Source organism: Nomascus leucogenys, chromosome 18 (genome assembly GCF_006542625.1).
Source record: "Nomascus leucogenys isolate Asia chromosome 18, Asia_NLE_v1, whole genome shotgun sequence".
Classification (NCBI taxonomy): Eukaryota; Metazoa; Chordata; class Mammalia; order Primates; family Hylobatidae; genus Nomascus; species Nomascus leucogenys.
Window position 1 is genome coordinate 64,571,409 of NC_044398.1, and position 22,434 is coordinate 64,593,842.

At 33.7% G+C, this 22,434-nt stretch overlaps 1 pseudogene; it reads left to right on the forward strand.

Moving 5' to 3' along the window:
- Nucleotides 1-2,213: 2,213 nt before the first annotated feature.
- Nucleotides 2,214-3,058, forward strand: LOC100581057 (annotated as a pseudogene).
- Nucleotides 3,059-22,434: the final 19,376 nt, after the last annotated feature.

The window sequence follows — 22,434 nt, forward strand, 5'->3', positions numbered from 1 at the left end:
AAATTCAATGTTTAATTTTTATTTCTCTTCTCAGTCCTCTAAAGCTTTAACAGTTACCACTGCCTCCTCCTTAAAACACATCCTTGATTTGGATTCCAAAACATTATGGTCTCCTAGATTCCTTCCTACTTTGCAATTTGCTTTTTCTTGGTCAACTTGGCTGGCTCCTCTTCTACCCCCATGTCTCTCAGTAGAAAATTGACCTCTTGGGTCTTTTCTCTTCAGTCTCCTGTCACTTCCTTGATGATCTCATAAAGTGTCATGATGTTAAATGTCCCTGAAAATTCCAAAATTTTTGTCCCCAGCCATGCTGTTTTCCCTGGAATCTAAATTTGAATGTCTGTTTATGTGACACAGAGATATAGATCAATGGAACAGAACAGAGCCCTCAGAAATGATGCCGCATAGCTACAACTATCTGATCTTTGACAAACCTGACAAAAACAAGAAATGGGGAACGGATTCCCTATTTAATAAATGGTGCTGGGAAAACTGGCTAGCCATATGTAGAAAGCTGAAACTGGATCCCTTCCTTACACCTTATACAAAAATTAATTCAAAATGGATTAAAGACTTAAACGTTAGACCTAAAACCATTAAAATCCTACAAGAAAACCTAGGGAATACCATTCAGGACATAGGCGTGGGCAAGGACTTCATGTCTAAAACACCAAAAGCAATGGCAACAAAAGCCAAAATTGACAAATGGGATCTAATTAAACTAAAGAGCTTCTGCACAGCAAAAGAAACTACCATCAGAGTGAACAGGCAACCTACAGAATGGGAGAAAATTTTTGCAACCTACTCACCTGACAAAGGGCTAATATCCAGAATCTACAAGGAACTCAAACAAATTTACAAGAAAAAAACAAACAACCCCATCAAAAGGTGGGCAAAGGACATGAACAGACACTTCTCAAAAGAAGACATTTATGCAGCCAAAAAACACATGAAGAAATGCTCATCATCACTGGCCATCAGAGAAATGCAAATCAAAACCACAGTGAGATACCATCTCACACCAGTTAGAATGGCCATCATTAAAAAAGCAGGAAACAACAGGTGCTGGAGAGGATGTGGAGAAATAGGAACACTTTTACACTGTTGGTGGGACTGTAAACTAGTTCAACCATTGTGGAAGTCAGTTTGGCGATTCCTCAGAGATCTAGAACTAGAAATACCATTTGACCCAGCCATCCCATTACTGGGTATATACCCAAAGGACTATAAATCGTGCTGCTATAAAGACACATGCACACGTATGTTTATTGCGGCACTATTCACAATAGCAAAGACTTGGAACCAACCCAAATGTCCAACAACGATAGACTGGATAAAGAAAATGTGGCACATATACACCATGGAATACTATGCAGCCATAAAAAATGATGAGTTCGTGTCCTTTGTAGGGACATGGATGAAACTGGAAAACATCATTCTCAGTAAACTATCGCAAGGACAAAAAACCAAACACCGCATGTTCTCACTCATAGGTGGGAATTGAACAATGAGAACTCATGGACACAGGAAGGGGAACATCACATTCCAGGGACTGTTGTGGGGTGGGGGGAGGGGGGAGGGACAGCATTAGGAGATATACCTAATGCTAAATGACGAGTTAATGGGTGCAGGAAATCAACATGGCACATGGATACATATGTAACAAACCTGCACATTGTGCACATGTACCCTAAAACCTAAAGTATAATTAAAAAAAAAAAAAGAATTTCTAATAGACATCTCCAACTTAACATGTCCCCAAATTGTTGTGCTCTCATCCCTCCAAACTACTCCATCTGTAGTCTCCGCCTTTCTTCATGCTGATCTGGTAAGAATCCTTGATTGTATCTGTGAGTTTCTCCTTTCTCTCAGACCCTGAGGGCAATTCACATGAAAATTCTGTTCTGTCTTGTCTTCAAAACGTACTACCACATCAACCTCTAATATTCTTGTCCAAGACTCCATCTGATCTTATTTAGAAATATTGCTATAGCTTTATAATTGGTCTCCCTGCTTCCATTCTTACTTTCCCTCCCAGAAATGCACAGTTTACTCCCAATACAAGATCTAGAATGACACTGACACTTACAATGTGTAAGAGGTATCATGTCACTTCTCTTGTTTGCTTTTTTAAAATCTCATTGAACATTAAAAACAAACAAACAAAAAACACTTGGCATTTTACGCGGTTTGGGTTGTGGGTTGCGGTAGCCATGGATCAAGTTGTAAAGCCCAAAATAATAACAACCAAGAAATTCCTTGAGAAGAGAGAACTGAAATTCAGTGAAAATATTAAAAATGCCATGTTGATTAAAGAGGAGAATGCAACTGCAACAGTGACAGAAGTACTTAGAGATGTGTATGCATTGAAAAACCTATGTGGCTTTTTGTACAAAAAGAAAAATATTACAAGACCATTCTAGAGTCAGATATCACTGGAATTCTTCAAAGAAGTCAGATTGTTCCTTATTCACGTATGGCTCCCATAATAAAAAATGAACAAATAATCTAATAAGAGATCACATGTATGGCTATCTTTTGCTAGATATGATAGAATTCGGCATTGAGAAATTTGTCTCATTAATAGACATTAAGAACAGTAAATGCCCTGAGAAAACAAAACCCATGATAATATTTGCTGGTGAGGATTTTGATGTTAAAGAAGACTCTATAAGGCTAAAGAGTCTTCTTACTGATTTCTTCAGCAGCCCAGGAGTATCAAATATCCTCCCAACTGGATCAGAGTATGTTTTACACTTCACCACACAGTAAGGGAAGATTTATTTTCGAAGTTATGAGTTACCGCTGAAGAAATCTGTTGCAGAATACCACAGATTGAATTGGAGATATGGAAACCTCATTGGATCGGGTTCTGAAGAGGACACACGTGGCATCAGACGAACTTTATAAATTATCTATGCAAATGCCAACAACTTTCAAGCCAAAGAGGAAGAAAATTATCTCCCATGATACTTTTGGTATAATTTGTGGAAGGATTCATATGCAGAAGTAAGGCCTAAGCAAACTACAGACTGGGAAAATGAGGGGTTTGATGTGACCTGAAGAAAATAGAAGACCATGAGAAAAAAAAACAAAGAGAATTTTTAAAAATAAAAAAACTTACCCAACACACCAACAGCAATCAAACCATAAAAGCAAAAATTTATATTACTCTACAAGACCCCATATAATATCTCTTTTTCCCTCTGATCTTCTATTTTGCTTTTCTCACCCTTGTTCTCTCCATGCAGGCCACTTGGTATTTTCTCTGTACCATAGAAAAGCCAGGTATGCTCCTAACTCACAGTGGGTGTACTTGCCAGTCCGTTTGTGTGGAATACTTTTCTCTCAGATAACTTCATGGCTCTTTCCTGCACTCCCTTGGATTTTCTTCAAATGTCTCCTTTACAGTTAGGCTTTTCCTGACTACTCTCTTTAAAACTGTAATCCCAAACTCTACATGGCACACCCAATTTATGTTCTCAGGTTTATTTTTTTAAAAAAACAACTTTTATTCATTTGACAACTACCCATTTATTTCATTTTTTAATTTTCTGTCTTTTCTTAGTAAATAGAGGTTAATTTAAATCTTATTTTTTAAGTGCTGTATTCCTACAGGAGGACAGAGTTAAAGTAGCTAGCCTGCGATCCATTCATTTTCTTTATTTTCCAGAGAAAGTGAGTTCCTTTTAATTGAAATTTTAGATAAATAGACTAATGACATTTGCTATAAGCAAGAAAGTATCTATTAGATACTTTTTCTAGGATGTCTTGGCTGCAGGATTCCTTACATCAAATCAATATAAAATCCTATGAGACATGATTCTTTGAAGAATGTTATGAAAATGAAACAGGATTTGAGGTATAAGTTGGTAATTCTCATCATTTAAATGCTCACTAAAATATGAATAATTACATAAACCTCACATAAAAAACTGATTTATTAATCTGAGCCAGATATGTATGCCCTATGCAAGAAAAGGATCTGGAGAATGCTAGAGACCCTAGGAGACCCTAGACAAGTCTCAGAAATCTATCTCTGCTTCATGAGACTCGTTTAGTTGTCTATATTCTTGAAATTGTTAATAAAGATTGAAACTGGCTGAGCTTATGCGATGTGAATATAATTCAACAATTCCATGTTATGTGTTACCTCACCAAACACTTTAAACAGTGCCTGAAATATTATGATTTATGAATATTAGGGGTATGAATAAATAACTAGATTATCCTCACAGTAGTCTCATGAAAATTTTGAGTTTTTTATTTTAATATCATTAGGTAACCACTTTTGTTTAAAATGATAAATGTTGTAGATGTAGAACTATATTTAATAAAACAAGAGAGAGCAGAGCTCTTTCTTTTTATAGAGATTTACTATTGTTTTTTGTTTCAATTTCATTTAGTTCTGCTCTGATCCTGTCATTTGTTTTCTTCTGCTGGGTTTTAGTTTGGATTGTTCTTGTTTCTCCATGTCTGTGAGGTGTGACCTTAGATTGTCTATTTGTGTTCTTTCAGAGTTTTTGATGCAGGCATTTAATGCTATAAACTTTCCCCTTAGCACCACTTTTACCATATTCCAGAAATTTTGATAGGCTGTGTCACTATTATTGTTCAGATCAAAGCATCTTTAAATTTCTATCTTGATTTCATTGTTGACCCCAAAATCGTTCAGGAGCAGGTTATTTAATTCCCATGTATTTGCATGGTTTTAAGTGTGCCTTTAGGAGTTGATTTCCAATTTTATTCCACTGTCATCTGAGACAGTACTCAATTGTTTCTTTGCTGACTTTCTGTCTTGAAGACCTGTCTAGTGCTCTCAGTGGAGTATTAAAGTCCCCAACTATTACTGTGTTGCTATCTCATTTCTTAATTCTAGTAGTAATTGTTTCATAAATTTGGAAGCTTCAGTGTTAGGTGCATATATATTGAGAATTGTGATATTTTCCTGTTGGACTAATCCTTTTATCATTACATAATGTCCCTGTTTGTCTTTTTTAGCTGCTGTTGTTTTAAAGTTTGGTTTGTCTGATATAAGAATACCTACTCCTGCTCACTTTTGGTGTCTATTTGCATGGAATATCTTTTCCACTCCTTTACCTTACGTTTATGTGAGTCCTTATGCATTACGTGAGTCTCCCGAAGACAGCAGACACTTGATTGGCAAATTCTTATCCATCCTGCCATTTTGTATCTTTTAACTGGAGGATTTAGGCCATTTACATTCAATGTTAGTATTGAGATGTGAGGTGCTATTCTATTCATTGTGCTATTTGTTACCTGAATACCTTGTTTTTTTTTGTTTTTATTTTTTTCATTGTGTTATTGTTATAGATGTCTTGTGAGACTTTAAGGAGTTTCTATTCTGGTGTATTTCAAGGATTTGTTTCAAGATTCAGAACTCCTTTTAGCAGTTCTTGTAAGTGCTAGCTTGGTAGTGGTGAATTCTCTCAGCTTTTGTTTGTCTGTATACAAAATTCATGGTTGATAATTGTTTTGTTTAAGGAGGCTACAAATAGAACCCAAATCCCTTCTAGCTTGTAGTGTTTTTGCTGAGAAATCTTCAGTTAATCTGATAGGTTTTCCTTTATAGGTTAACTGATGCCTTTGCCTCCCAGCTCTTAAGATTCTTTCCTTCATCTTGACTTTAGATAACCTGATGAGTACGTACCTAGGTGATAATCTTTTATGATGAGTTTCCCAGGTGTTCTTTAAGCTTCTTGTATTTGAATGTCCAGATCTTTAGCAAGGCTGGGAAACTTCATCAATTATTCCCTCAAATATATTTTCCAAACTCTTAGGTTTTTTTTCTTCCTCTGGAACACCAATTATTCTTAGGTTTGGATGTTTAACACAGTCCCAAATTTCTTGGAGGCTTTGTTCATTTTTAAAATTACTTTTTCTTTGTCTTTGATGGATAGGATTAATCTGAAAACCTTGTCTTCAAGCTCTGAATTTTTTTCTTCTGCTTGTTTGATTCTATTGTCGAGATTTTCAAGTGCATTTTAAATTTCTCTGTGTCCTTAATTTCCAGAAGTTGATATTTTTTAAAAATTTACACTGTATTTCACTGAATAACTTTTCTTTCATATCCTGAATCATGTTTTTAATTTATTTAAGTTGAGCTTCACCTTTCCCTGGTGCCTCCTTGATTAGCTTAATAATCTACCTGAATTCTTTTTTTGGCAATTCAGAGATTTCTTCTTGGCTTGGACCCATTGCTGGCAAGCTGGTATGATCTTTTGAGGATGTTAACGAACCTTGTTTTGTCATATTACCAGAATTGTTTTTCTGTTTACCTCTCTGACTATGTCAGAGGGCATATCTAGTATTCAAGGGCTGCTGTTCTGGTTCTTTTTTCCCACGGGGTGCTCCCTTGATGTGGTGTTCTCCCACTTCCCCTAGAAATGGGGCTTCCTGAGACCTGAACTGTAGTAATTGTTTTTGTTCTTCTGAGTCTAGCCACCCAATGAAGCTACCAGTACTCCACTACTGGGGAGTATCTACAAAGAGTCCTGTGATGTGATCCATCTGTAGCAGGGGAATGAAGTAGACTCTCTGAGGGTCTTGGTTGTTTTTGTTTAGTGTGCTGATTTTGTATTGGTTGGCCTCCAGCCAGAAGGTGGAACTTTCAAGAAGGGTGCATTAGCTGTGGTCCTATTGGGAGGATGCAAACTTGCCCTAGGGACACCTGGTTAAGTATTTAGGGTTCTCAGATGGTTGGCAGGGCCATAGCGCTCCTAAGATATTATGATCTTTGTCTTTGGCTACCAAGGTGTGTAGAGAAAGACCACCAGGTAGGGGCAAGGATAGGTGTGTCTGAGCTCAGCCATTCCTTGGGTCTGGGTTGCTGTGGCTGCTGTGGGGAATGGGGTGTGGTTCCCAATCCAATGGAATTATATCCCAAGGGGGATTATGGCTACCTCTGCTGAGTCATACAGTTCGCCAGGGAAGTGGGGGAAAGCTAGCAGTCATTGGCCTCACCCCACTCCCATACAGCTGGCAGTCCTAGAGGCAGGTCTCACTCCCACTGTGCCCCCTAAACAGTACCCAGTCAATTTCCAGAGAGCTGGTGACCAGGACTGAGAACTTGCCCAAGACCACAACCTTCCCTATTTAGAGACCAAGAGAACTCACAGTTTTTTGGTGTCTTGAGGAGCCTGCAGTGGTGATCCAGTTCCCTCAAAAGGTCTGTGGATTTCTCTTCTTTTTTATATAGATTTACTAAATTAGAGCAAGAGAAGTGATATCGTGTAGCTAATATTTATTAAAGTTGTTGAGTAAATTAATCCCCTGTGATAAACATACATTAAAATTTTAAGTCAATAAAAGCATCTTCCTTTCATAAATGCTCTGTTTTGTCAATAAGTTTTTGTTTAATCTTCCTGTCAAGTATACATGTCAATAACCTTTGGAAATGCTTAAATAAATTTTTCAGTATTTTAGGAATGTCCATTGTCCTTCCTAACAAGTAGACTTATATGGGAATTCAAATTTATGATGAAATATTAGAGAAAGTACACAGTTAATGTAAAGTTAGGATATTGGTTATGTAAATATTTGATAATTTAGTGCTCTAATCCATAGTTAGCTGAGTTGTCTTTCAAGACCTGTACAAAAGAGTTCTTTTTTTTTAAATTCTTAATTATCCAAAAACTCAATTTGATAGTAAACTTTCTTAATTAGGTTTTAACGAAGAACGTGAGACGTATATCTTTTTACTCACCATTTATTATTCTGTGCTTCTTTTTGCATTACTCCAGCCTTTAACTTGAACCCATATGAGTCATTGTTTTTTGAAAACATTTCAATTCTGTTTTAAATTCCTATTGAAGCTTCCTTGTCTAACACATTACTAAAATAAGTATTATTTCTTTCTAATGGCACAGTTGAGGAAATATTTTGACAGCACCACTGCTGCAAATTACATATTAAGGAAAGATTTGTGTTTATTAACTTTCATGCTGAAAAAAAGCAGAGAATAGGCAAGAATAATTAATATATTTGTCCATTGCAGCCTCTCAATTTTGTTATATCTTTTAAGACTTTTGAGGAATGTTGTGTAACTGAATATGTCTAGCAATAGACATCTTGGACTTAACAGGTATTTAAAAAATACAAGTTTCCTAGGAAGATTACCGTACTTTAAAAATTTTAGCTTTATGCATGATATGGCGTATGCTAAGCCTTTACCATGAAAGAATATCATAATCAGCTAAGTGTTTGCCACTTCTGATGGTGCACAAGCTCCTTGAAATCCATGTATCTCTTTCTGATATGTGTTAAACACTTAGCTGATTTCAAGGAACTAAGTGTTAGCTCCCATCAGAAGTCTACCATCTGAAGTCCAACTACCATCAAAAGTCGAATTGTTTTCCTGTTTACCTCTCAGAATTGTTTTTCTGTTTACCTCTCATTTAGGTAGACTGTCAGAGGGAATATCTGGTATTCAAGGGCTGCTGTTCAGATTTTTTTTGGAGTGCAGGAAGAGTGAATACAGAACTTAGCTATGGTATTTTACTATAGAGTTTAGTAGGGAAATATTATTGTGGTCCCTGTGCCTCAATTTAAGTGATTTCCCTTCTTGGATCCAAATCTTGGCACTGTTTTGGGGGTGCTTAAAAGGCTATTCTGTAGAGTTTGTTGTATGTTTTAATAGGGTTCTTAACACAAAATATTTATGAATTATAACATTTTAGTAACATTGCAACTTAGTATGAAATTTATCCTTGACTTTAATAATGTGTTCATGAGCAAGACGTTGTGAGTCTGAAAAATTGGAAGGTTCCTGTTGATAGAAAATATAACAAAATTTATGCAAAAATTTGCATTTGCCTATTTGACATATATAAAATGTACACCTGAACATTGTTCTTTCACAAAAATAATATTATATATGTGATACAAAAAATAAATAATTTGTATTTTAAATTTTATTAAGGGGCCAGTTTTGGTTTTACAAATAGTGAGTTCTTACGTCTTTCTAGGCAAACTATCATAATTTGGCCAGTGGGAGCTCATTTAAGATGACTGTCATGTCCTGTTAACAAATTGTATAAAATTTAAAAAATCTTATTTTTTTCCTGGAAGAAAAAGCCATATGTCATATAACCACTATGTACCTTTCCTGAGCCAGCTATAGAAACAAACATGCATCAAATAAACCTGCAATTCCTCTTAGTAGAAAAGGATATTAGTAATTATAATCTTAGCCATAGTAATTACTTGAAATTTGGAATTGTGAAGTGGCTTTGTTTTGGGAAAATTAATAGAATAGTGGTTAAGAAAATAAACTTTGAAATCAAGTATTCATTTTGATATTTTTACAGTTACTCTCCAGCACTACTTCACAATGTACTTAAGCATATATATGTACTTAAATATAGCTATATATCTAGGGATTTTCTACACATTTTGCTCATTTAATGTAATTATTGTTATAACTAAAATGAAATTAGAATTCACATATAGATTTTTAAAGGTGAAATAAAATGTTTGTTTTAACTGGGGAACAACTATTTCTGTCAAATCTAAAAGCAACAGAACATATAATGTACATGTTTCTTAAGTATACAATATAGATGTTTTCAATTTTATTTTTATCAGCATTTTGTTGCAATAAGAGAAGATTTCAATTTAATTATTTGCCTTCAGGAGTTATCAGACTTTCAAAATAGTAGCATATATATCTATATCTATAGTGAAAACAAATAATATATTTATACTAGATCTTAGCCAAAAGGCTGAGAAGTGATCCAAATAATATATTTAAATTACAATGTTATGATTTGCTAAATAACATGTTTAAATTAGAATAATATGTCTTAAAATCATAGGCTTAATTAATCAAATTATATTAAACACTCTAAATGCAATACAGAAAAATCTTACTGTTTTAGTGTTGAGCCATATGAAAAAGTTTCTACAATGATATACCTAAGTATAGAACACAAGGTGATGGTCTGAGATCAGGCTTATTTCTTATAAATTCTCCTCTAGATAGCTAACAATTAGGCCTAGTCAACCTGAACACAGTGCCTATTGCCTGAGAAGTTGTCCTAATTTAACTTTGAAAACACTAGGAAAGACATCTAGATTTAAAACATATTTCAAAATAAATGAGAAAACTATGGAAAGAATCATAACTTTCTGAAATTATACTTTTATTTGCTCTTTGATTTTTCTGAGCCAAATTATAGATTGAGTTTATTCATATGAATATCTATAAAAACATACATATATAAGCACATTAATGTTATTGTGCCTATGTGTGTAACTTTTATTCAACTGTCAGCTTCATATAATCATTTTCTCCGAAGTGTTCTTAGGTAAGTGTAGCCTGTTAATAACCTCAGTACTACTAATTATTCTAAAGATTAGAAGGTTACAAAGGAATTTCAGAAAATATGTACAACTTAACCTCACAGTACTTGTAATATTGCTCATATTATCTCAGAAAATATTATATATCAAAAATAAAACAAAGTTTAAAAGTTTAATTAGAACAATATCTTTGGTCCACATGGTTTCAAAATCATCTGAATTTTGTGAGACATTTATGAAAGACAGTAGTATTTTTAAATATAAGGGTTCCAGAGCCATCTTTATATTTACATGGCCTCAAATTTTAGCTTGATTCAAATGATCTGATTTACAATAATAAAGATAAGAAATATAGAAATTAAATGTTCCATTCAATTTAGCTTTTATGCAAAAATCCAAATAATTTCTTGAAAAGATATATTATGCTCTTAAACAATTTTCCCTCTAGGAACACATAGTCACCACAGAGATAAAACAACACTGAATTATCTTAAACTAATAGGATAAAACAAACTTACACTAAATGCCATAATATAATTTACTTTGCCAAATAATTTATTTGTAAATGCCTGTGATGTAAATTTTGCTCAAGGTTTAATGTTTAAAATTTGTTAGTCTTCAGTTGTAACTCTGATTTCTATTCAATATTTTTGAATTAAGTGCAACCAATTTCTGATTCTTAACTATCTAACTTTAAAATATACCTTTTGCCAAAAGACAAACACAAGTACCTTCTATTTTTCTTTGTGAGTTTGTGTGCATGTGTATGTGTGTGTTGGTTATGTTTATTTGTTGAGTTTGGCATAGTTGATAACTGACTGCTGATCTGCTTTGAATTAGAATATTTTTATTCTTTAATCCTGGGTAAGTTTGGCTTTATCTCATGGGTTCTGAGGCTGTTTGAAAAAAATAATATTTCATTTGCATTTCTGCTTTTAAGAATTTAGAAAATATTACACTGGAAAATGTTTTAATTTTAGATACACTTTAATACTGATTGAAGTCATTCTTATTCAACTATACTTACATTGATTTAATTAGAAGAGGAATTTGTTTTCAGTATTTCTTAGTACATTGTAATTAATTAACTTAAAATAGGTTTTGAAAATACTAAGAGGTCAGATATACAGTAATCCAGTTTATCAGTAACTTCCCAAAGTGCATTTTTTAGATGAGTTGCATATCAAGATAGGTTTAACAACATATAATGAAACCTTACCGCACCCATAAATAGTACAAAATTAAATAATACAGAAGTTTATTTTTCTCTTAAAAAAAAAAAATGAACCAGGGCCAGGCGCGGTGGCTCACGCCTGTAATCCCAGCACTTTGGGAGGTCTAGGCAGGTGGAGCACAAGGTCAGGAGATGGAGACTATCCTGGCTAACACAGTGAAACCCCGTCTCTACTAAAAAAATACAAAAAAAGATTAGCCGGGCGTGGTGGCAGGTGCCTCTAGTCCCAGCTACTCGGGAGGCTGAGGCAGGAGAATGGCGTGAACCTGGGAGGTGGAGCTTGCAGTGAGCCGAGGAGGCTGAGGCAGGAGAATGGCGTGAACCTGGGAGGCGGAGCTTGCAGTGAGCCGAGATCGTGCCACTGCACTCCAGCCTGGGGAACAGAGCAAGACTCCGTCTAAAAAAAAAAAAAAAAAAAAACCGAAAGGGTTGTCACCTCAGTCTGGAATAATGACTCCACAAAGTCATCAAGGTAGCAGGTGCCTTCTAGATCATTGCACTGTCACTCCAAGGTTTTGTTCTTAGTCTTTGTGATGGTTAATATTGAGTGTCAACTTGACTGGATTGAAGGATTCAAAGTATTGTCCCTGGGTGTTCTGTGAGGGCGCTGCCAAAGGAAATTAACATATTTGAGTCAGTGAACTGGGAGAGGCTGGCCTACCCTCAATCTGGGTGGGCACCATCTAATCAGCTGCCAGCGTGGCTAGAATAAACAGGCGGAAGAAAGTGGAATGACGAGACTTGCTGAGTCTTCTGGCCTTTATCTTTTTCCCGTGCTGGATGCTTCCTGCTCTCGAACAACAGACTCCAAGTTCTTCAGCGTTTAGATGCTTGTATTTAAACCAGTGATTTGTCAGGAGCTCTTGGGCCTTCGGCCACAGACTGAAGGCTGCACTGTCAGCTTCCCTACTTTTTGAGGTTTTGGAACTCGGACTGGCTTCCTTGCTCCTCAGCTTGCAGATGGCCTATTGTGGGAAGTCACCTTGTGATCGTGTGAGTCAATTCTCCTAATAAACTCCCCTTCATATATACATATATCCTATTAGTTCTGTCCCTTTAGAGAAAGCTGACTCATACAGTCTTCTTTCTCCATGTGGCTACTATCACACTGGTCATCGTATATGTGTCCTAAGAAGCAGGATGTAATAGGAAAAGGAACTTGTAGCTTCCATAGTTAAGAGTATACGCTGAGAACATGATGATTAACCTAAGTTGACAATGTTGTTCAGCTCTTGCGTACGTCGTCTTCTCTATTCTAAGAGAGACTGAAAAATTCTATCTTGTGCGTGGTTGCCATTACTGAGATTTCTTTCAGCTAAAAACAGGGATACTGTGATTAAAGTAGATAAATACACATTCATACTATTAACCTGGTCATCACTGCCTCCTTCTGTGCAATGGCTCTTCAAGGAATTAAGGAGGAAAATTAGAATTCACTTCTTTCAGATCGTTTTTGACAAAAGCTGCCATCGTACAATATTACTCAGGTGTGTTTAAGAGGAATGTAAGTATTATTTCCTGGCTTTTACATTATTTCCTGAAAGTTCCTTTAACATAAGTTTAATAATTGGTTTCCAGCTACATGGAAATATTTGACACTGGCCATTAGGCTTTTCCAGCAAAATAGTTTCAATAATGACTCTCAAAAAATGTTAACATTCAGACTTCAGTTACCTGCTTAGCTTGATTTTATAATTAGAAATTTTGATTTTGCTTACAAATATATAACAAAAATATATAATTATTTCATCATTACATTACAAAAAGAAAAATAGTACAATAAATGACCACAAAAAGGTAGACAGTATGGTATCCCCTTTGTGTTGGAGAAGAAAACATGAAGCTGACAAATATATTTTTGGTTATGCTGAGTTCAAAGTGTTGATAATACATTTATTTGGAAATATCCTCTAGACATAGAACAAATATTTGAAGTAGAAATTTGAGGCTCAAAATAAATGAGATTTTTGAAAAGCAGATAACTGCTCTCAATGATTCTAAATCTCTTGATCTCTAAAAATTATATCTTGGGATACTAAAAATATTTGTAGGTGAATCTAAAACCCTTTTGAGAAATAGAAAAGAAGTTAATAAACTGGAAATACCATAAGTTAACATGAAGTAAATGAAGTTGTGACTCCAAGAAAATGTGAAAAACATTTTACAAAACAATCTATCCCAAGGAAGTTTATCAAGCACAATGAATAGATTTTGCATCATTAAAAAATAAATGATTATCAATTGGTACTATAATAATAAACAGCCATAAGAATGACTGTTTTTTATATGACTGCAAGAGATTTGAAACACTGGCATATGTGAAATTGAAGATATTTGGTGAAGCAAACCAAGAAAGAAACATACTGGCTCTATGACACAACTGTTAGGTAAAATAGCAGTTGACTAAGCCACCTTTGAAAAAGTCTATCTTAATAGTCACTAAACAGGCGTGGGCTGAATAGAAGTAACATACCTCTGTGTGGGTTCATTTGCTCTTTTTTGGGTTATAATTTTCAGTTTTTCTATGACAAATTCCTGTTCATCCTTTGGAAGAAATCAAGCATCAGCTTCTCTGTGAGGGATTATCTAACCCTCTACCTAGAGGACCGCCTTTAACATATATATGGACCACACATGTCTCTTTTGCAGTACTTGCCCAGTTTGCTTGGGATGCTCATTTATTTTGACCACACACATACTTATAGTCCCATAGATCTAAAAATATGGAGGACAGGAATTTTGTCTATTTTAATCAGTAGCTTGAGAAAGTACTTTGGTGCTATGCTAATGAAGAAGTGTAGTGAGAAAAAAATAGAAATATTTTAGATAAAATTTTAAACATTTTGAAAAGTGTTGAATATGCCAGGATAAAAGGAAACATGAAGAGTTTAAAGTCACATACGTTTGGTCACAAAATGCACAATAACCGAATGGGAAATATGTTCTTCTTATTAGTAAGTAATTATCATGAAAAATAGAGGTATTTTAATTGATTTTAATTTAAATAAGGATTGACTACGTGGAGGATATTATAATTCTATCAGTAGCTCAGAAACATAAGAATGCTGTTTAGAATAAATCAAAAAACACAGTACTTTGATCTGGTCAGATCACATCTCACTTTTGAACATTTTGTTTGTTTTTTTATTACATTTATTTAGTGTAACAGTCAAAAGCCATAAGGAGGTAAACAATGAAAATATTTTCTTGAATCACAGTCCTCTATCTTCTTGGTTTCCATCCCTCTCAAACTCTTTCTTGAGTTTCCTTATGTCTGATAAGAAAACACAATTATGAATTATCCTCTTCCCCCGTTTTACATAAAAGCACATATATCGGCAATATTTATATTTTGCTTGTTTTCCATGAAAATATATTTTAAAATATGCCCAACTTGAAACATAAAGTCTTTTTTTATTATTTTTACTGCTGCAGAATTTTATATTGAATTTTATTTCGTCCTCTATTGATAAACACTTTTGTTGTTCCCAGTTGTTTGAAATTATAAGTGATACTTCAGTGAAAATATGTCAAATATTTTGTTTCACATAAAATTGCATAATCATGTGGGATATTCTTATACGTAGAGTTAATGTCTCACGGTATATGGGAGATCATTTATAATTTTAATATACGCCATCAAATTGACCTCTTAATATCTCATACTTTAAGTATAATTCTGGTACAATGCACATATCCTTGCATATTTTTCTATTAGATTATTAATCTTTTTTATCATTCACTAGAATCTTCTGGCTTGTTAGCAAGAGTAATCTCTTTTTATGGTATAAGTTGCCAAGATTTTCTGTGTTTTGCTATTTATCTTTTGACTTTAGAGTATTTTTTGGGTCAGCCAAAAACACTGAACTAATTTTTTGTTGATGTGGTCTATTTTTTCAATCTTTTTATTTTATTTCTACTTTGAGATTGTGTCATAGTTTTAAAACAAAAGTTTCTCTAATTAAGAAAAAAACTTCCTTGTCTTTCTCTAACATTTTTGTTCGTCTCATTGTTTATAATTAGAATTTTGATCTATTTGGAATTAATATTGTATAGTTTGAGTTGTGTATCCAACACTTTTCCAGGTCATTAGCTTTTTATTCCAGCAATATTTAGTCTATTTATCCCTCTATCATCATTGCTTTCAAATGTCACTTCTAGTAGAGGCAATTAGGACTCACTAGATAGTCCAAATGATTCCTTATATATTCTTGTCTGCTGTGCAATTTGGCTGGGACCATACGTGTTCTTATGTCTGAAGAGCAGTAACAAATTGTAGTGGGTTTCTCTTTTGAATAGGAGGTCATTGAAAGCTGATGTGCCACACTCATCCCATTTTTCTCCCTTCATGTCAGCTCAACTGTCACATGTTGTGGAAGTTTTAATTCCACAGTGGCAGAGCCATTATCAACCTAGGTACCTGAGTAAGCATGCGTAACAAAACCTTGCCAGTCCATACTTGCCATGTAATATGAACAAGAGATACAACACTGAAATTTGGAGGTTAATAACAGCAATATATCCTCTCCTAGCTAGAACACTAAGCCATATTTGTCTTATACTAAAAGCATATGTCTATTTAAACATATTTCTTAATTTTTATTTCCATTAGTTTGTGTGTGTGTGTGTGAGGAGATACATACCAAGATTGACAAGGAGGCCCCTTCCCGTCCTCTTTTTTTTATAGCTTAACAGAAAAGTATCTCACAGGCCTAGACAGCTTAAAGTAGGGATACATCAATGACACAGAATTCTCGAGTCTCATTTTTTTTCTATAAAGATGACTTTACCTATTTGGGAACTAGATTTTTGAAACATTTTAGTATTTATGAATTTCCTTTTACATACAAAGAGGTTTTGCAAAAGAATTACTTGGCCACATTGATGATACTAGCACTCAAAGGACATATATTATCTCTAGTTAAAATGCTGCATTTGGAGTTTAAGACCATCACCATTAATATAAATCTCAAGTATCTTGGATATCCATATTTATATTGAATTGCTCTAAATAGATCTACATCTATAATTATCATTAAGGCTATAATCTTACCTATTTATAAATACATTGATTTAATCAATGTTCGACAGTTTTACATTCATGCCAAAAATTGATTAGCAATTTAAAATAAGGTGGATGTCTTTAAATGTATTGCTAAAATAGTTTTTATTTTGTTGTAGGAAACTTTGAAAATTGGATAAAAGTTAGGTCAATCTACATAGAATAGAAATAAAATATTTAAAAAGACTGTACAGTATTTCTTAGAGTTTACAGATTCTACTGAATTTATAAAAGAGACTATTTGCCTCACTTTTTTTTTCCTATAAAGTGGAGATAGTAACAGATAATCATTGTAAAGATTTTGAGAATGCTATGTCACAACAAAGAGTGTTAGAATTTACATTATAGCTACCACAAAAATTATGACTAAATTTAAAAAACTAAGGCCTTTGGAAGAATCAACAGAATACAAATGCCAATAATTATTAATAGTATTATTAACATTGAAAATGCTGACAGTGTTCACAGAGTAATATTTTTAAGACAATCATCAACTTAGTATGAAAATTTTTTAAGTTTTTAGTTGTAATAAATGTTCATTATTTTAAAAAAGATCATACTTAGAAGGTTTGAAAAGTATAAAAATATCAAATCTCTTTTTTTAAGAAACTCTAAGATTTGGTGGTTGTATTCTTTGGAGGTTGAAAAAAATATCAAGGAATAGCATTTAGCACACAAATTCAGTCACTGCATTGTTCGGATAGCTATTTTTTTCTACCATCATTATTTTCTGTTAACATGGATTCCACTCAAAACAAAACAAGAGGCTGACCGTTTTTCTAAAGTTTTAATCCTTATATTGGGGAGAATGTGATGAGTAAGAACAGAATAAATTTTTATGTCTTTCTAAAATAAATATTTATAACCATGGTTAATATTAATAATGGAGAAATAAATCATGCTCTGCCTCATTGATGTCTTTGTCATGCCTTCTTAGGTGGATATCGCTGCTTATTCCAACATTTGGTCATTGCCAACATTTTTAGGTTGACTTGATTTACAGCATCTTCTGTAATTAAGTAATTTCTGTACTCCAGCCAAGCATTATAAGATGTATCTCATGCCTACCTGGACTCTAAATTTATTCTGGAAATTAGCTGGCATGAATTTATTTCCTCTATTCTCATTTGATAATTTTTCAGATACATCAACTGTTTTGCCAGCATTTTATTAAGGTATATCCACTCTACTTTTTTTTCCTTTGGATTTTCATGAATTAGCTGGCTTTTCTGCAAAATTTTCTGGACCTATATTTTATTCTAAAAACATTGTAACTATAGCTCATCTGGAAGAAAACTCAAAGAGTTAATTATTCATAAATTTGAATGTTGCTTCTATTGACCTTATAAATAATTATATTTGATAATCTTGACCTGATTTCTTAGGTGCTTTTGCTTACAATACTTCATGTATTTTATATATTATATGCTATATTTACATAAGACTGCATAGAATATATGAATCATGTATAATACACATGTAAATATAACACAATAAGGAATATGTGCATTACACACGTTTCAAATATACACATATGGTATACATCAGAGAGTAACTGTCTCTGCCTCTGGTGTCAAATTTTATAAATAAAAAATAATGATGCCAGGTGCTATGACATATTTACTAGCACCACTTCATCTTCATCTTTCTGTAAATTTCTTCTCAAGCATAGTCTAATTTTAAGATAATTCTTCTCTTTCTGTTTTCACATTTTGTGCCAGAAAATAACTAGAAATCATTCATATACTAGATTCCATCTCCCACAATTTATATGTAATATTTATGAGTTTTTCTAATTAAAACCAATCCAAGCAGACTTTCTTCTGTTGCAGTTATCATTAGACAATTTAATTTTGTCTCTCTACTAAGATGTTTGTTTGCCCTTCAACTTTCTTAAACAGTTTTCCATTTTTCTCTCTGCTGATGTGTCTATCAACTGATGTGTTGCAGTATTGGCAATTCTACTTTATTTTCCAATTTTCTCGTACATGTTGTGAATGAAATGTCTTCCTAGTTACAGAAACATTCTGTGTATCTGGCTTTCTCAGAATCCCTTTAAAGATGCAGCAGGTAGAGTGACAACTGAAATTTTTAATGAAATGTTTCCTTTATGTATCCATTTGTGAGTGGTTAATAAGAGTCTAAAATCCCCTTCAAAGTAGTGCACGTGTAGTACCTGTTCAGCTGGCACTGATTCTGTGGCCTTCTATCTTGTCAGCAGCAGAGAATTTGAATCTTCATTAATTTTCTTGTAATAGTAACTCAAATAATTTAAAAGTATTTATTAATAATGGATGGAAGATTAATGTAAATGAATTTGCTAGGAATAAGATAAGTTTTCTGGGAACTAGATGAATTTACCTGAATAGAAAGGGAAAAGGTAAAGTGACCTCAGAGATGGTGGCTTTTTCAGTCTGAAGTGGTCTGAATTCATTCATTCATTCTTATGTCTTGACCACATGTTGCTGAGATTTGATATAGGTCTGGCTTCAAAGCACAGCTTTTTAAACACTTGTTTATATTCCCTAAGGGAGTATTACAGATCACAATCTTTGAAAATAATTCAATAACACATTATTAATAAACAGATGACCCCCAAAATCAATGACTTAGAAATCAGTAGTTTCAAAATAAAGGTTGTAACAAAGATGACATTAAAACTAATATCTAAATTACATTTTGATTAATTTTGGCCATTGCATTTTTCCAGAAAAAAATTAATGTCCTTTAATTTGTATTTGTTTGCCGTATAACTGAATTTATGCATCTTTTAAAACAAAATCTCAATGATTTTTTTCTTCTAAATTTATGGTTATATCTTTCATTCCTAAACTTGTCCAGTTTTTCTGGCTTCTCTGTCCTTTTATCTGACTCTCTCTCTCTTTCCCTCTCTCTTTCTCTTGCTATCTCTCTCTCTATATATATATGTACACATATGTTTTTACTTAAATTCTATTAAGTTGTCTCTTTGTGTATTTTAAAATAACAAAATTTTGTATTTATCATTTTTATGTTTTGATTTTTAGTTCTTTAATATTTTAATATTTACAGCTTTTAAATTAAGGAACTTATAGTTCTAGAAAGTTTTTTTTATTTTTTTATTATTTATTTATTTATTTTTGAAAAAGAGTTTCACTCTTGTTGCCTAGGATGGAGTGCAATGGTGTGATCTCGGTCCACTGCAACCTCCGCCTCCTGAGTTCAAGTGATTCTCCTGTCTCAGCCTCCCAAGTAGATGGGATTACAGGCATGCATCACCACACCCGGCATATTTTGTGTATTTAGTGGAGATGGGATTTCTCCATGTTGGTCAGGCTGGTCTTGAACTCCTGACCTCAGGTGATCTGCCCACCTTGGCCTCCCAAGTGCTGGGAGTTTAACTTGTTCTTTTGTTAAGTTTTTAGAAGGTGAGTACAAGGTTCATTTATTTTCCTTTCTTGTTGTTAAATAATAAAGGCACTGAAAGTAAATTAAAGGCATTCAAAAGCTTATATGGAAATACTCATTTTCATTGGTTTGTGGATAGATTATCACTTTGAATTTCCTCTTTGACACAAAGGCTACCTAAAAGTAGGTTTCCTAATCTCAAAGAAGTTATAATTTTGAATAATTTTTATTATTTGTATTTAATTTGATTGATTTCTAAAATGTAGATTTTTAAATGTCTTACTTTAAGAATTTTAAGCACTTTGTAGTCAACGATATGAAAAATTTTCTGCAAATGTTCCAAATGTGTCCTTGATTTTATGCCTGAATTTAAGAGCATTACTGCTCTTTTGCTTTGCCATTTCTTGCTATTGCTTGAATTGTCCTTTATTTTTAAACTTCTGCAAAATTAAGTATATATACTTTAAAATTTTACAGAAATAATTGAAATTCTGGTATTTCCATGCAATATACAGAATATATTTTCTACTAATAGAATTTTCCTGTTTCAAGAATCCTTAATAACCACTTAACTAATTATCAATCTCTCAATCATTTTTTATATATATGTGTGTGTGTATATATATCAATATATATATAGTCATATAAAACATTTTGTTTTTCACTGCAAACAGCTTAAACATATTTTATTTCTTTTGGAGGTCTTTGCTTGTTTGTTTTGGGTTGTGTGTGTGTGTGATTTTTTTTTCTGAGTTATTATTTATTGAGTATTTTCCTCACATTGATATTCAGGAGACATAATCTGAAACATCTACTAGTTTACACATATATTTATTTAATCTGCTATGTGAAAATTATCTTGACTGCTATATGTTTCTTGGGCTAAACTTCTCAGATTTTAATGTGCATATGAATCTGTTAGTATTTTAATAAAATGCAGACTTGACATTGTAAGTCTGGGATGAAGTCTGATATTCTGTTTTTCTAAGAAGCCCACAGGCGATGCCAATATTTCCACTCTGTAGATTGCAAATAATTTAAATAGTAAGGTTGTACTTTGCCATTCTTATCTCTCTGTAGTCTATAGATGTTATTCTGTAACTTTTTGTCTATAGATGTTACTCTGTTTCTTTTTGTTACTCTGTATGCTGTCTGATTCTTTTTTTTTCTTTAACATTTCTTTTTTTCTTTTTTTGAAATGGGGTCTCACTCTGTGGCCCAGGCTGGAGTGGCGCAGTGGCATGATCTCAGCTCACTGCAACGTCAAGCGATTCTCCTGCCTCAGCCTCCTGAGTAGCTGGGATTCCAATTGCACACCACCACACCTGTCTAATTTTTGTGTTTTTAGTAGAGAAGGGGTTTCGCCATGTTGGCCAGGCTGGTCTTGATCTCCTGACCTCAGGTGATCCACCTGCCTCAGCCTCCCAAAGTGCTGGGATTACAGGAGTAAGCCACCGTGCCTGGCCTGATTATTTTTCTTCTGTTAGTTATTTACACATTTTCCCAGAGAGCTTGATAATTATTTTCTCCTTACACTTACAGCTCGATAATATTTTTTATTATAATTCTGGGTGTACTTCCTGATGTTGGTGAAGGTTTAAATTTGCTGATTTAGGTTCTCCTTTCTGTATTAAAATAAATTCCTCTTATTTGTTTAATGGTCATATTTTATTATTTTCACATTAGATCGCATGGATCTCATGTACTTTTAGTATTTTAATCCTGTGTTTTAAGGTAGTTTCCTTCAATAATTGTAGGATACCATTTTTATTTTCATTAGTGATCATGTTTTTCTCCAATTCAATTACATCTTTTTTACTTGAAGATTATTTTGTTAGTGACAGTATTTTTATTTTTGTGCTATACTTGAAACACCCTAAGGGTTTAATAACAACACTAAAACTCTTGTTATTGTTTCTTTTCTTCAAGTTGTCTTTTATTTCCCCTGCCCTTTCCTTGCAGTAGAGACCTATTTAGATTGGTCTTTTGTTCTCTCTGTTGGAATAGCAGGCTTCAGTGTGATTTTGGTTTTGCTTTCCTGCTTGTTAGGGAGCCTTAGGGACAACAGTGGAAGCTGCTACGGCCTTTAATACCTCAAACTAGTGGCATGGCCTAGCCAATTTCCTGGTCCCATTTCTAGGTACTGAGAATAAGTCATTTCTCCCCTGCACTTCATATTTACTGGCAGTCTTAGGGATGGAGAAAACTGAGTTAAACCCTTAGCAACTTTTTAGTTTCTGGTGGCAAGGATTACTGGGCATTCCCACCGTGACTGATGATGAGTCCAAGGATCTTCACAGACGAAGGAAACGCCACATTCAAATCTTTGTCCAGAGGCTTTTTATATTTAAAATCTAATCTAAAAATAAGAATGTGCAACACTGGGTCTCTGATCTGTCTCCTTCAGGATCGGTCTCAACAGGGAAAT